Below are 20391 nucleotides of genomic sequence, written 5' to 3' on the forward strand. Positions count from 1 at the left end.
AACACAAATCACACATAGTAAGTTAATATGGCAAAACAAGAGGCTGATTACCAATGAATGACAAGGATAAAAACTTCGATACAACTTCTATAAGGACCAAATCACAGTGAGCTCTTTGGATCAGGAAACTTCCAGGAGAAGAAGAAAATAAATTAAAAAAAATTTTTTTAAAAAGAGACACAGTCTCACTATGTTGCTGAGACTGGAGGTGAACTCCTAGGCTCAAGCAGTCCTCCTGCCTCAGCCTCCTAAGTAGCCTGGGATTGTAGGCGTGTGCCTTTGTGCCTGGTAAGAAGTAAAATTTTGATCTGGATTTTAAAGCATAGTCAATGGAATGGGCTGAATATTGCCCCCACCCCCAAATTTAGATGTTGAAGTCCTAACCCCTAGTATGCCAAATGTGACTGCCTTTTGTATATTTTGAGATAAAATCTGCTATGGTTTGAGTGTGTCCTTTCCAAATTTTAAGTGTTGCCAATGTTATCATATTAAGAGGTGGGACTTTTAAGAGGTCATTAGACCACGAGGTCTCCTTCCCCATGAATGGAATGAGGTGCCCTCATAAAAGGGCTTGATGAAGGGAGTTTGTCCTTTTTCGTCCTTCTGCCTTCTACTCCGTGAGGACACAGCGTTCCTCCCCTCTGGAGGTCATGGCATTCAAGGCACCATCTTGGAAGCAGAGATAGGACCCTTACCAGAAAATGAACCTGCCTGTGCCTTCATCTTGATCTTGGCCCAGTCTCCAGACTGCTAAAAATAAGTTTCTGTTTTTTTCTTTCCTTTCTCTTTTTCTTTTCTTTTCTTTTTTTTAACAAATTATCCAGTCTGTGGTATTCTGTTAAAGCAGCACAAACAAAGACAGGGTCTATAAAGGGACAATTAGGTTAAAATGAAGTCACTAGTGTGGGCCCCATCTAATATGACTGGTATCCTCATGAAAAGCACAAATTAAGACTGACACACAGAGAGGAAAGACCCTGTGAGGATACAGGGTGAAGATGGCCATGTACAACCCCAAGAGAGGCCTCAAAAGAGATGAACCTTGTGGACACATTGGCCTTGGATTATAGCCTTCAGAACTGTGAGAACAACTTCTGTCGTTTAAGCCACCCAGTCTGTGGTACTCCATTACAGCAGCCCTACCAAAGCAATACGGGAAATATCTGGTAACATTTACTCTTTTGAATATAGGGAATTAACTAATTCTATAAGACAAAGAGGGGATACAGGGAACATTAGAAGAGATTGGATAAAAACAAGAAGATGAATTTCAGGAAATAGTGGAGATAGCAATAAGAGTATAAGAAAAAGTGGCCAGGCACGGTGGCTCACGCCTGTAATCTCAGTACTTTGGGAGGCCGAGGTGGGCAGATTGCGAGGTCAGGAGATCGAGACCATCCTGGCTAACACAATGAAACTCCGTCTCTACTAAAAATACAAAAAATTAGCCGGGCATGGTGGTGGGCGCCTGTAAGTCCCAGCTACTCCGGAGGCTGAGGCAGGAGAATGGCGTGAACCCAGGAGGCGGAGCTTGCAGTAAGCCGAGATCGCACTACTGCACTCCAGCCTGGGGGACAAAAAAAAAAATGCACCAGGGATCCCCAACATGAACTTTTGCTGAGGAAAGAAAATCAAGATTACTTACTCCAACAGGGATACCTTTGTCTTGAGACAGTGGAGAGAACTTCATGAGCTCAATGAGAAAGAGGCAAGGAAGAAGCAGGAGAGAACTTTGGGGAAGTGAATGGAATGCAACTAAAAGGAAATGAGAAGCACTATGGAGATACCTCAGTTACTGGAGGCAGAATACAGGAAGGGAAAGTAACATGAATCCCAAGATTAAAGAAAGTAAAACATGAAGAATGTGAGGGAGTAAAAGGAGTTCGAAGGAAACCTGGAGGAGTTAAAAACAAACCATACACATATGCGCCAAGTGTTATGTAAGAGAGAAACAGGTCACTGAGAGAGCATTAGATCATTCAAACTTGGAGTCACAGTTTATGGGGATCAGAAAACAAAGGAAATAGGGTTTAATTTTAAAATAAGAAACAGGCGAGGCCAGGCGCAGTGGCTCAAGCCTGTAATCCCAGCACTTTGGGAGGCCGAGACGGGCGGATCACGAGGTCAGGAGATCGAGACCATCCTGGCTAACACGGTGAAACCCCGTCTCTACTAAAAAATACAAACAACTAGCCGGGCGAGGTGGCGGGCACCTGTAGTCCCAGCTACTCGGGAGGCTGAGGCAGGAGAATGGCGTAAACCCGGGAGGCGGAGCTTGCCATGAGCTGAGATCCGGCCACTGCACTCCAGCCTGGGCGACACAGCGAGACTCCGTCTCGGGGAAAAAAAAAAAAAAGAAAGAAAGAAACAGGCTGGGCGCGGTGGCTCATGCCTGTAATCCCAGCACTTTGGGAGGCTGAGGCAGGTGGATCATAAGGTCAGGAGTTCGAGACCGACCGACATAGTGATACTCCATCTTTACTAAAAATACAAAAATTAGCCGGGCATGGTGGCATGTGCCTGTAATCCCAGCTACTCAGAAAGCTGAGGCAGGAGAATCACTTGAACCCAGGACGCGGAGGTTGCAGTGAGCTGAGATCGCGCCATTGCACTCCAGCCTAGGAAACAGAGTGAGACTCCATCTCAAAAAAAAAAAAAAGGTAAAAGTAAAAATAAAATAAAATAAGAAACAAAGTTATATGGGAAGACTGGATTTGGACATCAACTTTTTAAACCTTTCCTGGATCCTGTGAGCCAATAAATTCCTCTTTTTGTCTAAGTTAGTTCAAATTAGGTTACTGCCCTTCAAAACCAACCAAAGTAATAAAATGGAGGAGGAGTGAGACATTTCTTTTTGGCTATGTTGAATAGATGAGATATAATTTACCTAAAGTGTAGTTTACAGACAAGCCAGTCACCACACTGCCCATTTCTGGGGGGAACTGCGGAGCCTGTAGGTCCTACTAAGAAGGTCGCCATGTTCTATGCCACGTTCTCTACCCAGCTTGCTTCCAGAACCCCTCAGTCCCCAGTTCTCCCAGCTCAGCTGACTAGAATCAGCAATGTGCTCATGATCCAAAGGCCATCAAGTTTTCTATGGGTTTATGGCCCACGAGGAGGCTGAGCATAGAACCTCTGTTTTAATAGGGATACTATTGAGTCAAACAGCCATTATTGCCTGGAAAATTCATGTGGAACTGACAAATTGTGAGTAAGCTGAAGTTCTGAGTTATCAGAAAGGATGAGTGAGCAGTTATGAACAAGCAGAAGCTATAGGTAAGCCAAAATCAAAAGGTATTTATAGGAGAGTTGAAAAACTAGTAGAAATAGGAATGGTAGCAGTACAGATGGAGGGATGCTGAGTCACTGCCATCTATGGGATCCCTGAACTTGCCAAGGCAGCAAGAAGATGACTCAGATCGGTGACTCTTCCACTGGATGCTTCTAGTTCTTGAGTGACTTCCAGAGTCCAACAGGCCCAGCTCGACAGCTTTTCTTGATATGCCAGAAGATTCTTAAAGTTCTTATTTCCATAAATACCGTCATGATACCCCTGCTCCCATCACCCAGATGAACCACTGTTCTTTGTAGTGAAAGAGTCTTAACAAACATCTCAATAATAACATTGGCTAATGCTTATTTAACATGTATTATGTGCCAAGCACTGAGATATTAATTTGACACATTGTACCTCACTTAATTTTCTCAACAATCCTACGAGGTAGGTACATATTATTCTTATCAATTTATGGATGGAGAAACCTAACTTAGAGAGGTTACCTTGCTTGTCCAAGTCACATCTTCTGTGGGGGAGCTAAGTCTGAAGCAGAGCTGTTTAACTCTGGAGTTCAAATACGTAATTATATTTAACTTCTCTCAAGTTACTCAGTTGCCTTGGGATCATTTCGGGTGTAGAGAGTAGAAGTAATTTAAGTCATAAAACAAGAAATGTAGCAAACAGAACCAACAGGGAAAAAAAGACTCATCATGAATATCATGTGTTATAAAATAATCATGTGTCTTGCTGAAAGTTCATAAAAGAGAAGTTCTAGGAAGTTCTCCCAAAGCAAGAAGTGGTGAATGGGAATTAATTACTAATTTCAGATACATAATATGTGCCAGATGTATTGTCCTATTTGAACAAATGGTTAAGGAAAATATGTATTCTTTCTAGTTTAATAGTGGCCTCAGTTTTCCTAATTTGCTTCATAAAGTCTTATGCTCTTGACAGGGAATTCTCCTACAAAGGGGTTTTTTGAAATCAACCATGGATGTAGAGAAGAGACTACTTTGCATTAAAAAAAGAGAAATGAAACTGTAGAGTTAAAAAAAAAAAAATGTGGCCAGGCACGGTGGCTCACGCCTGTAATCTCAGCACTTTGGGAGGCTGAGACAGGCGGATCATCTGAAGTCAAGAGTTCAAGACTAGCCTGGACAACATGGTGAAACCCTTTCTCTACTAAACGTACAAAAATTAGCTGGCTGTGGTGGCGTGCACTTGTAGTCCCAGCTACTCAGGAGGCTGAGGCAGGAGAATTGCTTGAACCCAGGAGGTGGAGGTTTCACTGAGCTGAGACTGCACCACTGCACTCCAGCCTGAGCAACAGAGCAAGACTCAGTCTTAAAATAAATAAATATATAAATAAAATAAAAAATGTTATGTGTAAGAAAAATAAGCTGTGAGATATGAAGTGTAAGATATCAACTCTTCTAATTATGCTCCATTAATAACTAAAATTTATTTCTCAAAAACTGGAAAATTTAGCAGAGATGTAGCTATTTAAAAATGAATAATAATGTTGAATATGTGTTTGCTCCATGAGGGCATAGATTTTTGTGTTTCCTTCACTGCTGGATCCTTAGAAGCTGGAACAGACTATGTTATATAGTAGATGCTCAATAAAAATCTGCTAACTAGAACGAATAAATGACTGAACTCAGAAGACTGAGATTATTCTCTGAATTGTATCTCTAAATGATATATGAGCAAGTCATTTAGCATATTTGGGTGCAAGTTTTATTTATTTATTTGTGGGATTTTTGCTTTTTAAAATATACTGCAAGAAGATGGAATTTGTTCTACTAGACATAAAACCTAACAGTATGGTACTGGTTTAGGAATAGGCAATAAGTCAAAGGAACAGACTAGAAAATTTAGAGAGAGACTTTGTTTTTTGTTTTTTTTTTTTTTTGAGAGGAGTCTGGCTCTATGGCCCAGGTTGGAGTGCGGTGGCCGGATCTCAGCTCACTGCAAGCTCCGCCTCCCAGGTTCACGCCATTCTCCTGCCTCCGCCTCCCAAGTAGCTGGGACTACAGGCGCCCGCCTCATCGCCCGGCTAGTTTTTTGTATTCTTTAGTAGAGACGGGGTTTTACCGTATTAGCCAGGATGGTCTCGATCTCCTGACCTTGTGATCCGCCCGTCTCGGCCTCCCAAAGTGCTGGGATTACAGGCTTGAGCCACCGCGCCCGGCCTAGAGAGAGACTTTGTATACACACACACACTTAGTATTTTAAATAACATCAATATATAATATAAAATGAATTGGTTTATGACATCTGGTCATTGATTAGGACAAATCATATTAATTCCCTCTCAAGCCATATACAAAGCTACATTCCAGATAGATCAAGGACTTGAACATTTTTTAATAAAAAAGCAAAGTATGGTCAGGCACGGTGGCTCATGTCTGTAATCCCAGCACCTTGGGAGGCTGAGGTGGGTGGATTTCTTGAGGCCAGGAGATCGAGACCAGCCTGGTAAACATGGCAAAACCCATCTCTATTAAAAATACAAAAATTAGCAAGGCACGGTGGTACACACCTGTAATCCCAGCTGCTACTCAGGAGGCTGAGGAATAAGAATCACTTGAACCTGGGAGGTGGAGGCTGCAGTGAGCTGAGATCGCACCACTGCACTGCAGCCTGTGTGACAGAGCAAGACTAAAAAAAAAAAAAGCATAAAACTACTAGGAACAAAATTCACAAATTCATAGAAATGTTTTTATAGCCTTACCATGGTATACCCTTTATAAGAGTAATGCCAGGCTAGGCACAGTGGCTCATACCTGTAATCCCAGCACTTTGGGAGGCTTAGGCAGGTAGATCACTTGAGCCTAGGAGTTGGAGACCAGCCTGGGTAACGATGGTGAGACCCTGTCTCTATGAAAAAAAAAAAAAAAAAAATTAACTGGGTGTGGTGGTACACACCTATGGTCCTAGCCACTTGGGAGGTTGAGGTAGGAGGACTCTTTGAGTCCTGGAGGCAGAGGCTGCAGTGAGCCATGACTGCACCACTGCACCCCCACCTGGGTGACAAAAAGATACCATGTCTCAAAACAGTATTTTAAAAAAGAGTAACACCAAAGCCAAAACTATAAATAAAACAGATTCACGTATGAACAATTATATGCATTAGAGTGCAGGAGAAAATAAAAAGTGTCATGGAATGAAGAGGAAAACTTGGACAAATGAAGATGGCACCATACATTCAGGCTAATTATGTTACTTTAAAATATTTCTTATGCCTGTCACAGTGGCTCACACCTGTAATCCCAGCACTTTGGGAGGCTGAGGTGGGAGAATTGCTTGAGCCCAGGTGTTCGAGACCAGCCTGAACAACAGAGTGAGAATCTGTCTCTATGAGAAATAAAAAATGAGCCAGGCATGGTGCCATGCACCTGTGGTCCCAGCTGCTCAGAAGGTTGAAGTGGGAGGGTCACTTGAACCCAGGAGGTTGAGGCTGCAGTGAAGGCACCACTGTACTCCAGCATGGGCAACAGAGTGAGACCCTGTCTCAAAAATAAAATAAATAAAATATTTATTAAATTATGAAACTATTTTCACATTACCAAAACTTTAAGGAAATAGAAAATAGAAAAAACATCCCCTGATTATAACACAATGACTATCATTTTTGTTTATTCCCTTGCAATATTTTTCATAGGAATTTTTTTGTTAAGATATTTCACGTGCCATAAAATCCACTCCTTTAGAGTGTACAATTTAGTGGACTTTAGTATATTCACAAAGATGTGTAAGCATTACCACTCTTTAATTCCAAAATGTTTTCATCCCCCACCCCAGAAAAAATGTTGACAACACATTAGCAGTTACTGTTCATCCCCCTCCCTCAGCCCAAATCTACTTTCTGTCTCTATTTGTCATGGGCATATTTTAAACCAATTTGAATTGTAGAAGCCTCCCTTGTTTCATTTAACTGTCAGAAACAAGCTTTCCATAAGTGAATAGTCTTCAAACTTTTGTATAGAAAAATCAACTCTAAAATGTTTGCAGAGGGCAAAAAATAAAAGGAAGAAAAACAGAAATAAAAAGGATCATTCCAGGATACCAATTAAAAGACGAAAATATACATAATTTATTGCAAGTATACAACACAGGTCAAGAAGTGAATAGGGTTTCTTTGATTCTTCCACTTTCTTAGTAAATTTGCTTTCACTAAAAAAAAAAAAAAAAAAAAAGAAAAGGAAGTAAGTAGGGCCAGGTGCAGTGGCTCAGGTGCGGTGGCTCACACCTGTAATCCTAGCACTTTGGGAAGCCAAGGCAGGTGGATCACCTGAGGTCAGGAGCGCGAGACCAGCCTGGACAATATGGTGAAACCCCATCTCTACTAAAAATACAAAACATTAGCCAGGCATGATGGCAGGCACCTGTAATCCCAGCTACTTGGGAGGCTGTGGCAGGAGAATCCCTTGAACCCAGGAGGTGGAAGTTGCAGTGAGCTGAGATCGTGCCATTACACTCCAGCCTGGGCAACAAGAGCGAAACTCTGTCTCAAAAAAAAAAAAAAAAAAAAGTGAAAAGGCACTAGGTCAGATTATTGAAAAAAGGAACATTTTCTTGGGTCTGATGGTTTTGCTATTGTATTATCTTCAAAAACATTTTTTTGGCCGGGCGCAGTGGCTCACGCCTGTAATCCCAGCACTTGGGAGGCCGAGGCGGGTGGATCACGAGGTCAGGAGATCGAGACCATCCTGGCTAACACGGTGAAACCCCGTTTCTACTAAAAATACAAAAAATTAGCCGGGCGTGGTGGTGTGTGCCTGTAGTCCCAGCTACTCGGAGGCTGAGGCAGGAGAATGGCGTGAACCAGGAGGTGGAAGTTGCAGTGAGCTGAGATCGTGCCATTACACTCCAGCCTGGGCAACAAGAGCGAAACTCTGTCTCAAAAAAAAAAAAAAAAAAAAGTGAAAAGGCACTAGGTCAGATTATTGAAAAAAGGAACATTTTCTTGGGTCTGATGGTTTTGCTATTGTATTATCTTCAAAAACATTTTTTTGGCCGGGCGCAGTGGCTCACGCCTGTAATCCCAGCACTTTGGGAGGCCGAGGCGGGTGGATCACGAGGTCAGGAGATCGAGACCATCCTGGCTAACACGGTGAAACCCCGTTTCTACTAAAAATACAAAAAATTAGCCGGGCGTGGTGGTGTGTGCCTGTAGTCCCAGCTACTCGGGAGGCTGAGGCAGGAGAATGGCGTGAACCCAGGAGGTGGAGCTTGCAGTGAGCCGAGATGGCGCCACTGCACTCCAGCCGGAGCAACACAGTGAGACTCCATCTCAAAAAAAAAAAAAAAAAAAAAAAAAAAAAAAAAAAAACATTTTTTTAACGAAAGCAGTACATGCACATATTTACAAAAACATCAACAATGCTTAAGAGCTTATTGTAAGAGGTAAGAAAGCTTTGCTGCTCTATCCCGCCCCCAACCCACCCCTTTGCCTTCCACTCAAACCCTAGAACCAAGTCTGACTTTTTAACGGCTACAGTTTTAAAAATTCTTCTGGGTGGTTACTTCCCTATCTCTAAATACTACAGTCATATCGCCACTTCTTTATTTATCAGACAGACAGGCTTTATCTCTGGATTTCCTTCCTATTCTGATAGATGAGAACTTAGTTCTCTTACACCCTCCTCCCTCCCGATATGGATGTCTCATTATTTTTAGTTCCTCTATTGTAATTTTAGGTAACTTATTTACTTGAGTTCCTCTTTGTAATTTTCTTAATATATGAATATTCGCTTCCTGTTCTGCTAACTGTAACTTGTATCTCTCAAGTCCCCACTTTGCGTGGGTCCTCTTCCCTTCTACTTCCAAAATTCTCTCTGCATGTTGTTTTCTGTAAGATTTCAACAGAATAAGTGAAAAAGTTCAAATGACCAGCACAATGGAATATGACGTTTTAACAATGGCATTCAAAAAACTGTGAAGTTGTTCACGCACATAAGCAAGAAACTAATAAAGGAACACACATCCATCCATCTTTCAGCTTTTTCAGATCTTAACATTATCACATATTTGCTTCCCTTTAAAAAGAGAAAACACTGTCCATCTACTGAGGCCCCATGTATTATTGATTGTATTTCTCTCCTACCTCAATGTTCATCATTATATAAAAATCACTCTTATTAACTCAGCATTTACCATTCTACCACTTGATTTTATACTTTTGACACATAGTTTGGCATCCATCAACATTATATATTAGGCTGGGCATGATGGCTCACGCCTGTAATCCTAGCATTTTGGGAGGCTGAGGTGGGTGGATAGCTTGTGCTCAGGAGTTTGAGACTAGCCTGGGTAACATGGTGAGACCTCGTCTCTACCAAAAATACAAAAATTAGCCAGGTGTGGTGGTGCACACTTGTAATCCCAGCTACTCGGGAGGCTGAGGCAGGAGAATCACTTGAACTCGGGAAGTGGAGGTTGCAGTGAGCTGAGATTGTGCCACTGCACTCCAGCCTGGGTGACAGACCAAGACTCTGTCTCAAAAAAAAAAAAAAAAAAAGTATAATATACAATTTTGTATGTCACACTTAAAATTTAACATTTTTATTGACACAATTTCATTCATTAGACTTACCATTCTGAATATCATTTGATAGTGTGCCTAACATCCTAATTGCTTACTATTATAAATGATGCTGCTGTAAGTACTTTGGGTATTCTTAGCATAAACGGGGGAAAGGAATGCTAAGAAAAATTAGCAAATAAATTTTTAAAAGAAAAAAGACAAATGTGGGAGCTTTAGAATTTACCTTTGGATTCAATGGAACTGGGTCCTGTTTCTTATATATTAATTATGTTTTAGCCTAACCTAGTAGCTATGAAGTTCTGCTCACAGAATTAAAAAAAAATCTGGAGACATTTATAAATGAGAAAAAGCATAGATGATAATAAAAAATATACATGTACCTCCTACAATTAATCAATGTTCAGCACAATATATTTTTTTTTTGTTTAGAGGCAGGGTCTTGCTCTGTCACCTAGGCTGGAGTGCAGTGGTATGATCATGGCTCATCACAGCCTTGAACTCCTGGGCTCTGGCAATCCTCCTGCCTGAGCCTTCTGAGTAGCTGAGACTACAGATATGGGCCACCACACCTGGCTAATTCTTAATTTTTTTTTGTAGAGATGAAGTCTTGCTATGTTGACCAGGCTTGTTGGAGTTCAGTCAGGCTGGTGGAAAAAATTTTAAAGATAGTTATAAGAAATAGAGCAAACCTTGGAACTCTGTGGGGGTTTACATTGCTTCAGTAACAGATTTGGCTGAAGACAGCCTAATCCTCTCTACCTTTAGCTGATAGCAAAAAAGCAAATAATAAGGGAATGTGGGGAAGTTTATCTAAATAGCTTATTTACTCATGTAGTCCTAAAACCAACCTTTGATCAAACTCGGGTGCATAACTGCTCTCTATTTGGGGGGTGAGCAATGTTAATTACCCTCTAGTGGTGTTTACTCGACACCTTTGTCATTTAATCTGTACTAAATAAATGCGAACTTTGCTAGCTTATTGAGGTGATGCTCCAGACCAATAGCAGAGCCCCTCAGCCAGACTGACAGGCAAAATACCTGTGTCAGTGTATGTCTCTCATCTATCACTGGGTCAGGGTCTGCGGGCTGGATTCCTGCACAGGCTGGTCTCAAACTCCTGGGCTCAAGCGATCCTCCTGCCTGAGCCTTCCAAGTAGCTGAGACTACAGATATGGGCCACCACACCTGGCTATTTTTTAAATTTTTTAGTAGAGATGAAGTCTTGCTGTATTGCCCAGTCTAGTCTTAAACTCCTGGGCTCAAGAGCTCCTCCTGCGTTGGCCTCCCAAAGTGCTGGAAGTACAGGCATGAGTCACGGTGCCCAGACATTTTTTTAAAAATAAAGGAATACTCCTGAAACGCTGAAGTCTTCTTTGTACCCCTTTGTGATAACATGAGTAGCCTCTTAATGACACCAAGGAACAAGTTAGTCCCAAAGTAGCTCACATAAATGGTGACAGAGGAATGAGGGGTGGGTGTGATCTACGCAAAAAACCTTTTCTCTTTAACAGGTTGCTGTTTCTAACATAATTGCAGTAGTACCCTATGTTACTATAATGCATTATAGTTTTCAACGTGCTTTTGTGGCCTCCGTAATAGAGGGGTTGTGAGGTAAGCTTCAACCACAGCTGCCCCACTACCCAAGAGAGGATACACAATGATGAATAGGTGAATTTCTGCCTCTTAGTTTCCTAGCTGGGGAGGGGCACTTACTGGAACAGCACACGAAACAGAGTCTTTGGCCCAGTTGGGGAATCTTTATTAGGTTATGCTACTTCAAGCTTTCCTCCTGTTAAATGTGAGAGGAATAAATCCCTGTTCCTTGGATCAGTGTGACTCTGAAACAGCTGGAGGAGAGACAGCTTTAGGCGGGTTGAAACAGAGAGCTCCAGTATATGTACTTTTTTTTTTTTTGAGATGGAGTCTTGCTCTATTGCCCAGGCTGGAGTGCAGTGGCGTGATCTTGGCTCACTGCAAGCTCCACCTCCCGGGTTCATGCCATTCTCCTGCCTCAGCCTCCTGAGTAGCTGGGACTATAGGCGACTGCCACCACGCTTAGCTAATTTTCTCGTATTTTTAGTAGAGACAGGGTTTCACCATGTTAGCCAGGATGGTCTCGATCTCCCGACCTCGTGATCTGCCCGACTCAGCCTCCCAAAGTGCTGGGATTACAGGCGTGAGCCACCGCACCTGGCCTCAGCATATGTAATATTAGGAGAAAAGATTCCTAAGGGTTAACAAGAGAGCAATGCTGGGCATGGAGCATCTCCTCCAAATAAAGAAAGCAGCACTTTCTAAAGCTCAAGCCAATTTGAAAGTTGCTGAATCGAATGGAGTTTTGAAAATAGAAACAGGGGCTACATATAATATGATAATACTGGGCTTGCTCCACTTTTCCAGGGATCCAGGTGCACATTGCTGGGTCCCAGGCTGGTTGATGCTGGCAAACTATAAGACAAGCATGGAGAAGAAAATACATGGTGAAAAGTAAACATAGAAGTCTTAAAAAAGAAGAGAGAAAGATATTTTTGAAATTAATGTCAAAGGAGTGTGTGTGTGTGTGCATGCACATATATGTATAATTATTATATATATATAATAATAATAACTGTACAGTAAGGTGACCCCAGTTTCAGCTTATTCAGGGGAAATCACCAATTATATCTACAATGTATAACAGAAGAAGCATGGCTTCAAGACCTTGAACATTTAAGCTACAGAAGCAAGACCAATAGTCACAAAAGAAAGCCCAGTATTTCTAATATATACATATCCCCGATAGACACATATGCACACGTATATATGCATACACTCACACACATATATACACATATGTATACATATATACACACACATTTGTGAAATACACATTTATTTATAAATTGAAAAGATCAGCCAGGCACGGTGGCTCACGCCTGTAATCCCAACACTTTGAGAGGCCGAGGCAGGCAAAGAGCTTAATCTCAGTTCAAGACCAGCCGGGGCAACATGACAAAACCCCATCTCTACAAAAAGTACAAAAAAATTAGCCAGGCATGGTGGCATGTGCTTGTAGTCCCAGCTATTTGAGAGGCTGAGATGGGAGGATCACTTGAGCCTGGGAGGCAGAAGTTGCAGTGAGGCGAGATCATGCCACTGTACTCCAGCCTGGGTGACAGAGTGAGACTCTGCCTCAAAAGAAAATAGAAGAATAAGGACAAATCCGAGCTTTCAATAAACTCCGTAACTCATTTCACTTTCACATAACTGCTGGCTAGATTCAACATGAAGACCCCAATTAGCATCTGTATTCCCCATTGTGTGACACCTTCTCTTTACCCCCTAGCTAGAACTGACCATACCCCTTCTGATAACCACAGAGGATTTTCATCTTGGCTCATATTTCAGCATGAACCACCATCATAATGTGTTACATTATTTCATCTGTCCTTTCTCACTAGGCTTTGAAGTCTTTAGGATAAGAACCATGTTCTTACCTTCCCATCTCTGGTACCTGATGTGGTATTTGGCCAATGTATGTACTCAGCACATCCTCAGTGAGTCAGCACATCCACTGCCAGTCACAGAGATGGGTTGTGCTGCTGAAGCAACTTCTTCCTACCATTTCGTGCAGCCCTTGCACCTTTGTTCTCTTCTTTAGGCAGACAATCAACAGCTATCGTATCTAATTCACAGGGGCTTTCTTATATTTTCTCCCATGGGGAAATAACTGCCATCCCTCTTTCTCCAAGGCTAAGATACAAATTCTTCCAAAGTGCTGTTAAAAAACAAAAAAGACTATTCAGGACCTAAGATTGAGACTGAAAGGAAAAGTTTTACTGCCAAGTGGGGAATCTGGCACAAACAGAGGCAACTAGGAGACCCTCAGGGATGAGATTTAGAAAAGAAAGGAGGTAGGTCCTTTAAAACAGAAACACTAAAACTATCTCTGTCCCACATTATGAAAGTAAAATGTCTGGATGATGTTGATTGGCTGACAAGGTCTGCGTTTGTTGTTACATAATTCTGGGGCTCACTGGGCTGGTCATTGTGCACTGTTGGGGCCATCTTGGGATAATGGTATCCAGGTGGACCTCAGGCGATCTTCCTGCCTCAGCTTCCGAAAGTGCTGGGATTATAGGCACGAGCCAGTGCACTGGGTCTCACTTCTCTATTTCTATGGAGATCATATCTTATCCTTGTCTCCTAAGTGGTGGGTGACTCCTCTCTTGGGCAGTGCTCCTTCTATGAGACAAGGGAGAGGAATGAAACTCCTTCAATGCCTACTATATGGCAGGAACTCTACCGCACTCAGAAACTTACAAACAACATTAAGTGGTTATCATCATTTACAGAGGACACCACAAAGCTATTAAATGGTAAATTTAGGGTTCAAAGCCAAGTCTAGTCTGGCTTTCAAACTTTGGGTGATAGCCCTGGATGTCCTTCAACAGCCTCAACAGGCCACAGTGACTCTCCCACTACCAGTGAGTGACCGGGCAGCTGGCTATGACATAGGAGGCCAGATATGTATCTCAACCCAGACTGCTAGGTCTTACAAGTCCTGGTTAGTTCACTAAGTGACGGACTAGCAATTTGCCAGTCAAGAGAACTGCTCAGCAGCATAAAATGCTCTCTAGTCAGGAGGAAAGACAAAGGAAACAATAAAGAGAAAACTGTGAAAGGTTGAAGTATTGAGGTTACAAGAAACTAACTATGCTAACCTTATATTGGTTTTGAGAGTGGAAAAAGCAGTATGTAAAAAACACATGGTATAGAAAATGCCTTTTATGCTAGACTGTACTGAAATTTAAATGAGGTAATGCATCTGAAAGTGCATTACTTTTTTTTTTTTTTTGAGACGGAGTCTCACTCTCTTGCTCAGGTGGGAGTGCAAATGGCACGATCTCGGCTCACTGCAACCTCTGCCTCCTGGGTTCAAGCGATTCTCCTGTCTCAGCTTCCCCAGTAGCTGGAATTACGGGCGCCTACTACCACACCCAGCTAAGTTTTTGTATTTTTAGCACAGACGGGGTTTCACCATGTTGGCCAGGCTGGTCTCGAACTCCTGACCTCAGATGATCCACCTGCTTCGGTCTCCCAAAGTGCTGGGATTACAGGCATGAGCCACTGCACTTGGCCAAGTGCATTACTTTTAAAAGTATAAAGTATTACGCAGCCATGAAAGATTATTTGTGCAAGAAGAAAGGTTTTACAGGAAAAACTTGAAACATTGGTATTTTTGCCTCCTTTTAAACAACTAGAGTTGTTTTGGGAGTTGTTTCTTGTCGAAGAAATAACCCATGTTTATTTTCCCAGTGCGGCAGGACCATGTAGGAAAGCAAAATTAGCGCTCAGGAGAGGAAATTCTCTGAGACTCTATGAGGCTCCATTACCCTCCTCTGAACTACGGCCAAAAAGATTGGGTAGCACTTTTTAAGGTAGTTTAAGAAAAATAGGCTGTGCATGGTGACTCATGTCTGTAATACCAGCACTTTGGGAGGCTGAGGCGAGTGGATCACCTGAGGTCAGGAGTTCAAGACCAGTCTGACCAATATGGTGAAACCCCATCTCTACTAAAATTACAAAAATTAGCCGGGTGTGGTGGCAGGCGCCTGTAGTCCCAGCTACTTAGGAGGCTGAGGCAGGAGAATTGCTTGAACCTGGGAGGCGTTGGTTGTAGTGAGCCGAGATTGTGTCACTGCACTCCAGCCTGGGTGGCAGAGCGGGACTCCATCTTAAAAAAAAAAAGAGAGAGAGAAAAAAAGGAAAATATATAGTGAGCACAATAAAGCTGTATAATCTAAATTAAACGTGAATAGCATGCCTGGAGACGTTGTACTAGAAAAATATTTCTACCTAAAAAATCACATTTTATTTTCTGTTATAGATATTCAATCTGCTTTCATCTCAGTTCTCCCTACCTTATCAAACCTCTCCCCACATTTCCTATTCTTTTTCTCGCCAGCCTGATGTCTCTCATTGTACTGCTTAAGAGAAATGTTATGTTACTATTCTTTTCTCCCAGAACTGTTTCTCTAGTTCTTTAAGGTATCTGAGTACACACTGTGCCTTCTTCCTTTTAGCCCTCCCTTCTCCTTGTTCCCTGAGCCTTACCTTTACGACCTTAGAACTTCAAGTTCCCACTGCAATTTTAAATATAGACTATTTTGCTTTTCCTCCTACGAGGGAGCTTAAATTGCCTCTAATTACACTGTTTTCCCGAGTCCTTCCTCTCCTTTCCAATTTAGATATAGCACAGAAGTACATTTTGCTTGACTGTCCTCTAAACTGTCATGCTGTTTTGATGCAGTTCTATGGTCCAAGAGTCTTGGTTAAATAATGGCCCAGCACCCATCTGTGTTTAAAAGAACTGCTTCACAGGCAAGTCAAAAAGCCCACGGATCCGAAGTCACAACGGGCGTTGCTATTCAAACAGCACCGGATTGCTATTCAACGCTTGGTTGAAAAATAAATTTCAATTTCATTCACCTAAAATATTTCCTTCTATTTTGTAGGATTGTATGCTCTTACTTCAATCTGGACTTGATCACAAGTGGACATTAACATAGTCTTATAGATTAGCCTGTTTTCATTGGTCCAGAGTATTCTCCAAATAAAGCAGGGTCTGTGTATTTTAAGCAACTCCCCTGAACAATTTCATGGGCATTCTCAAACTTGAGAGCTACTTGAAAAGCTGTGTTGGAGAAAAGAACAACCAATGAATGTGGCAGGACAGAATGTTGACCATTAACTTCCCTTTTCCTCTTCTCCCGTCTGTTCTCTTCCATTATCCCTACCCCTCCACTCAGTCTCATTATTCAGGCAACCGTTATTTTGCCTTTATTTCCTCAAGAAAGGAACAAAAGAAAACAGAATTGCTCTCTGAATTTTTTTTTTTTTTGCATTTTAAAATGGACTTTGAAACCACAAGCAAAGAGGTATTTAAGAGTCTTTCCAAAGTCAAACATGAAGGTTTTGAAATTTCAAAGTCACTGCCTTGAAGAGACTCGAGGCTTGGAGTGTGTACAGTATGTCAGAGCCGGACTTTTCTCCTTCCTGAGACTAGATGATTGTCTGAATCCAAGACAGTCTTCATGATTTCAGAGGAAGTGGTCAAGTGGTCTCTGAGGTAGACCTTCTGCTTAAGAGTAGTCAGGAGGCCAGGCGCCGTGGCTCACGCCTGTAATCCCAGCACTGTGGGAGGCCGAGGTGGGCAGATCACCTGAGGTCAGGAGTTCAGACAAGCCTGACCAACGTGGAGAAACCTCGTCTCTACTAAAAATACAAAAAATTAGTCGGGCATGGTGGCACATGCACTCTAGCCTGGGCGACAAGAGTGAAACTCCGTCTCAAAAAAAAAAAAAAAGAAAAGAAAAAAGAAAAGATAAGGAGCAGTCAGGATGTATGCCTCCAAAGCTGAGGTAGGCAGAAAGATACCAGAGTTCTAGAGGCCTGCCAGCCACAGCAGCAGCAGAAGGAAGGTGTGGGGGAGAACAAGGCAGCCAGGTCTGTGCCACCTGCCAGACACAATTCTTGGGAACGGAGGGTAAGTGGTGGATGGGAGAAAATCTTGACTTAATTTATGTTAAGTTTAAAGAAATGCCACCTGGTGGCATTTAAGTTCACACATAGGTAAAGAAAGTTATGCATTTACTGTGAAATTCATCCCACTATTTAGTAGAAACAGGAGCTCTGGGTTCAGGTCAAAAGCTCTTTTATCAACTGTGGCACCACTGAGCAACTGCTCAGCTTTTGTGAATCCTGGGTTCTTCATTATTAAAATGGGAACATTAACGTTGGGTTGAGTATAAGAAATGGACATTTCTGCAGGTCAAAAATGGTTGAATATTTGCATTTTCATATGATGCAACCTAATACTTACTTCACAGGCATAAGGAAAAAAAATAGAATAACATACAAACAACTGTCCCTGGAGTAAGTACTTAACAAATACATGATTTATAAAGAAGATACATGAAAGATATTTGTTAAGTACATGATTTATAAAAAGAAATGTAAGTATGTACACCCTTGTTGTCTAATCATCATAGAATAACCTGAGCTTAAAATCCCTGCTCCCTACCATACAGAAGGCAAAATGCCTATTAGGGGTTTTCTTTCTTCTCCCTCTCCTTCTTTTTCCTCCTCCTCTTGACTCCTCCTCGTCCTCCTCTTTCTTCTTCACCTTAAAGTTTAATGTCTAGAAAGGGGCTGAGCACGGTGGCTCATGCCTGAAATCCCAGCACTCTGGAAGCCTGAGGTGGGCAGATTATCTGGGGTCAGGAGTTTGAAACCAGCCTGGTCAACACGACAAAACCCCATCCCTACTAAAAATACAAAAATTACCCAGGCATGGTGGCAGGCACCTGTAATCCCAACTACCCAGGAGGCTGAGGCAGGAGAATCGCTTGAACCCAGGAGGCAGAGGTTGCAGTGAGCCAAGATTATGCCACTGCACTCCAGCCTGGGTGACAGAGTGAGACTCTGTCTCAAAATAATAATAATTTCTAAAAAGGTAATACATTCTCAGTTCAAAAACCAAAAGGTATAAAAATACAGTAAAAAAGTCCTATCGGCCTGGCGTGGTGGCTCAAGCCTGTAATCCCAGCACTTTGGGAGGCCAGGACGGGCGGATCACGAGGTCAGAAGATCGAGGCCATCCTGGCTAACACGGTGAAACCCCATCTCTACTAAAAAATACAAAAAAACTAGCCAGGCGAGGTGGCGGGCGCCTGTAGTCCCAGCTACTCGGGAGACTGAGGCAGGAGAATGGCGTAAACCCGGGAGGCAGAGCTTGCAGTGAGCCGAGATCCGGCCACTGCACTCCAGCCTGGGTGACAGCGCGAGACTCCGTCTCAAAAAAAAAAAAAAGTCCTATCATATCACTGTCTAGAGTACTATTTCTTATATATTTTCCTGATTTTTGAGTATTTTAAAATGTGAGTGTTGGATATGAGGATTGGATTTGAAAAGTTTGATGATAATCTGTGTATATTTATGTGTGTGTGTGTGTGTGTATAGTAGTCCAAGACGATCAGTTTAGGAATAGTAAGAGGAGACCCACGGAAAACCAGTGCCTTTGACCAAGTTCACTCAGATAATCAGCAGCAGGGCTTGGACATTAACCACACTTATCCAACATCCTTTGAGGTCTCACATGACGAATTACAAATATGGAGTGTAAATGTAACCCACTCTGCTAGGCAAATAAAGCCCTCTTTTTTTAAAAAAATTTTTTTTTTTTTATTTATAGGCAATAGAAGCCAGGCTGACGTACAGTCAAAACTCATTTCTCATGGCTTTCATATCTGCAAATTCTCCTACTCATTAAAATATATTTGTAACCCCCGAATCAATACCCACAGCACTTTTGTGATCATTGGCAGACATGCGCAGAAAAGAAAGAAAATTGAGTTATTGATTGTACACATTCCCATCTGAATTACAACAAAGCAACACTCTGCCTTCCCACTTCAGCTTTCTTACTATATGTGTGTTCTTTTTCTGTTTATTTAGTACCATATTTTTCACACTTTTGTTCTTTTTGGTGGTTATTTTGCTGTTTAAAATGGCCAACAAGTATAGTGCTAAGTGCTGCCTTGGATTCTTAAGCACAAGAAGGCTATGAAGCTGGGAGAGTCGCGTAGAACAGATTCTCCTTCACAGTCCTCTGAAAGAACCAACTCTCCTGACACCTGGATTTCAGACTTCTAGCCTCCAGAGCTGGGGGCAATGAGTTTCTCTCATTAAGCCATCATCCAGTGTGTGGTACTTTGTTCTAGCAGTCTTAGCAAATGCATGGTTCCTTAAACCATGCATTTCCATGCGTTTATTTTGTTTAAATAATAAAACGAATCCCTCTTGTGACTTGTAGTTCTGTTCCATTTCAAAAAAACCAGAAGATTTGTTTAGAAGCTAGATATGATGAACTGGATCTTGTCCAAGGTCATAAAATCACAAAACCCTTTACAGAGCACAAAAGTCTGATTTTTCAAAGCTTGTCTCAAAAGATGGGTCACTCTTTAGTCATTTAGGCCACTGACAACTGCCCTGGACTCTTATATATATTAAGCTTATTATATGACTTATAACTGATGCTTTCACGTCATGGGAAGATCAAATCAATGCAAAGAGGGAGTATGTTTCTGGAGGGAGAGCAGCAAGGGTCTTGAGAGGAACAGCAGTGTTGACTGTGTTTTGCTACCTACTCTGGGTGCTGATTACATCTTTCTTTTGTGCAGGCAAATCCACTTGGAGCTATTTTGGGCTCAGTGTGGGCATCATTCTTTGTACACTCTGCTCCTTTCCCCCATGGTTTTTCTATTGATGGGGGATTACTAAAGAATGAAGAACGAAATGAAAGTGGCTTTTAAAAAATTTTAAATGACTGTCACTACGTACTGTGTATTTTCAGTAACATATTCATTAATTATTTCACGTCTCCACTGGACATTTTGGAGATGTGAGCCTTGTAATACTTACATGAATGCTTCTAAGATTATAATTGTTCTGCTCTTTGCCTAACAACTTGCCAAGTATTGTCAGCCTCAGTGTGTCAGGTGAGGTCCACTCAAACATC

General features: G+C 42.0%; 1 long non-coding RNA gene across 1 annotated transcript in view; it reads right to left on the reverse strand.

The window, feature by feature from the left end:
* The window catches only part of LOC117095104, a 52169-nt gene that overhangs the window by 16069 nt on the left and 15709 nt on the right, over nucleotides 1-20391 (reverse strand). The window lies entirely within an intron of this gene.

The sequence above is a fragment of the Trachypithecus francoisi genome, unplaced genomic scaffold (assembly GCF_009764315.1).
Source record: "Trachypithecus francoisi isolate TF-2019V2 unplaced genomic scaffold, Tfra_2.0 Lachesis_group13, whole genome shotgun sequence".
Taxonomy (NCBI): domain Eukaryota; kingdom Metazoa; phylum Chordata; class Mammalia; order Primates; family Cercopithecidae; genus Trachypithecus; species Trachypithecus francoisi.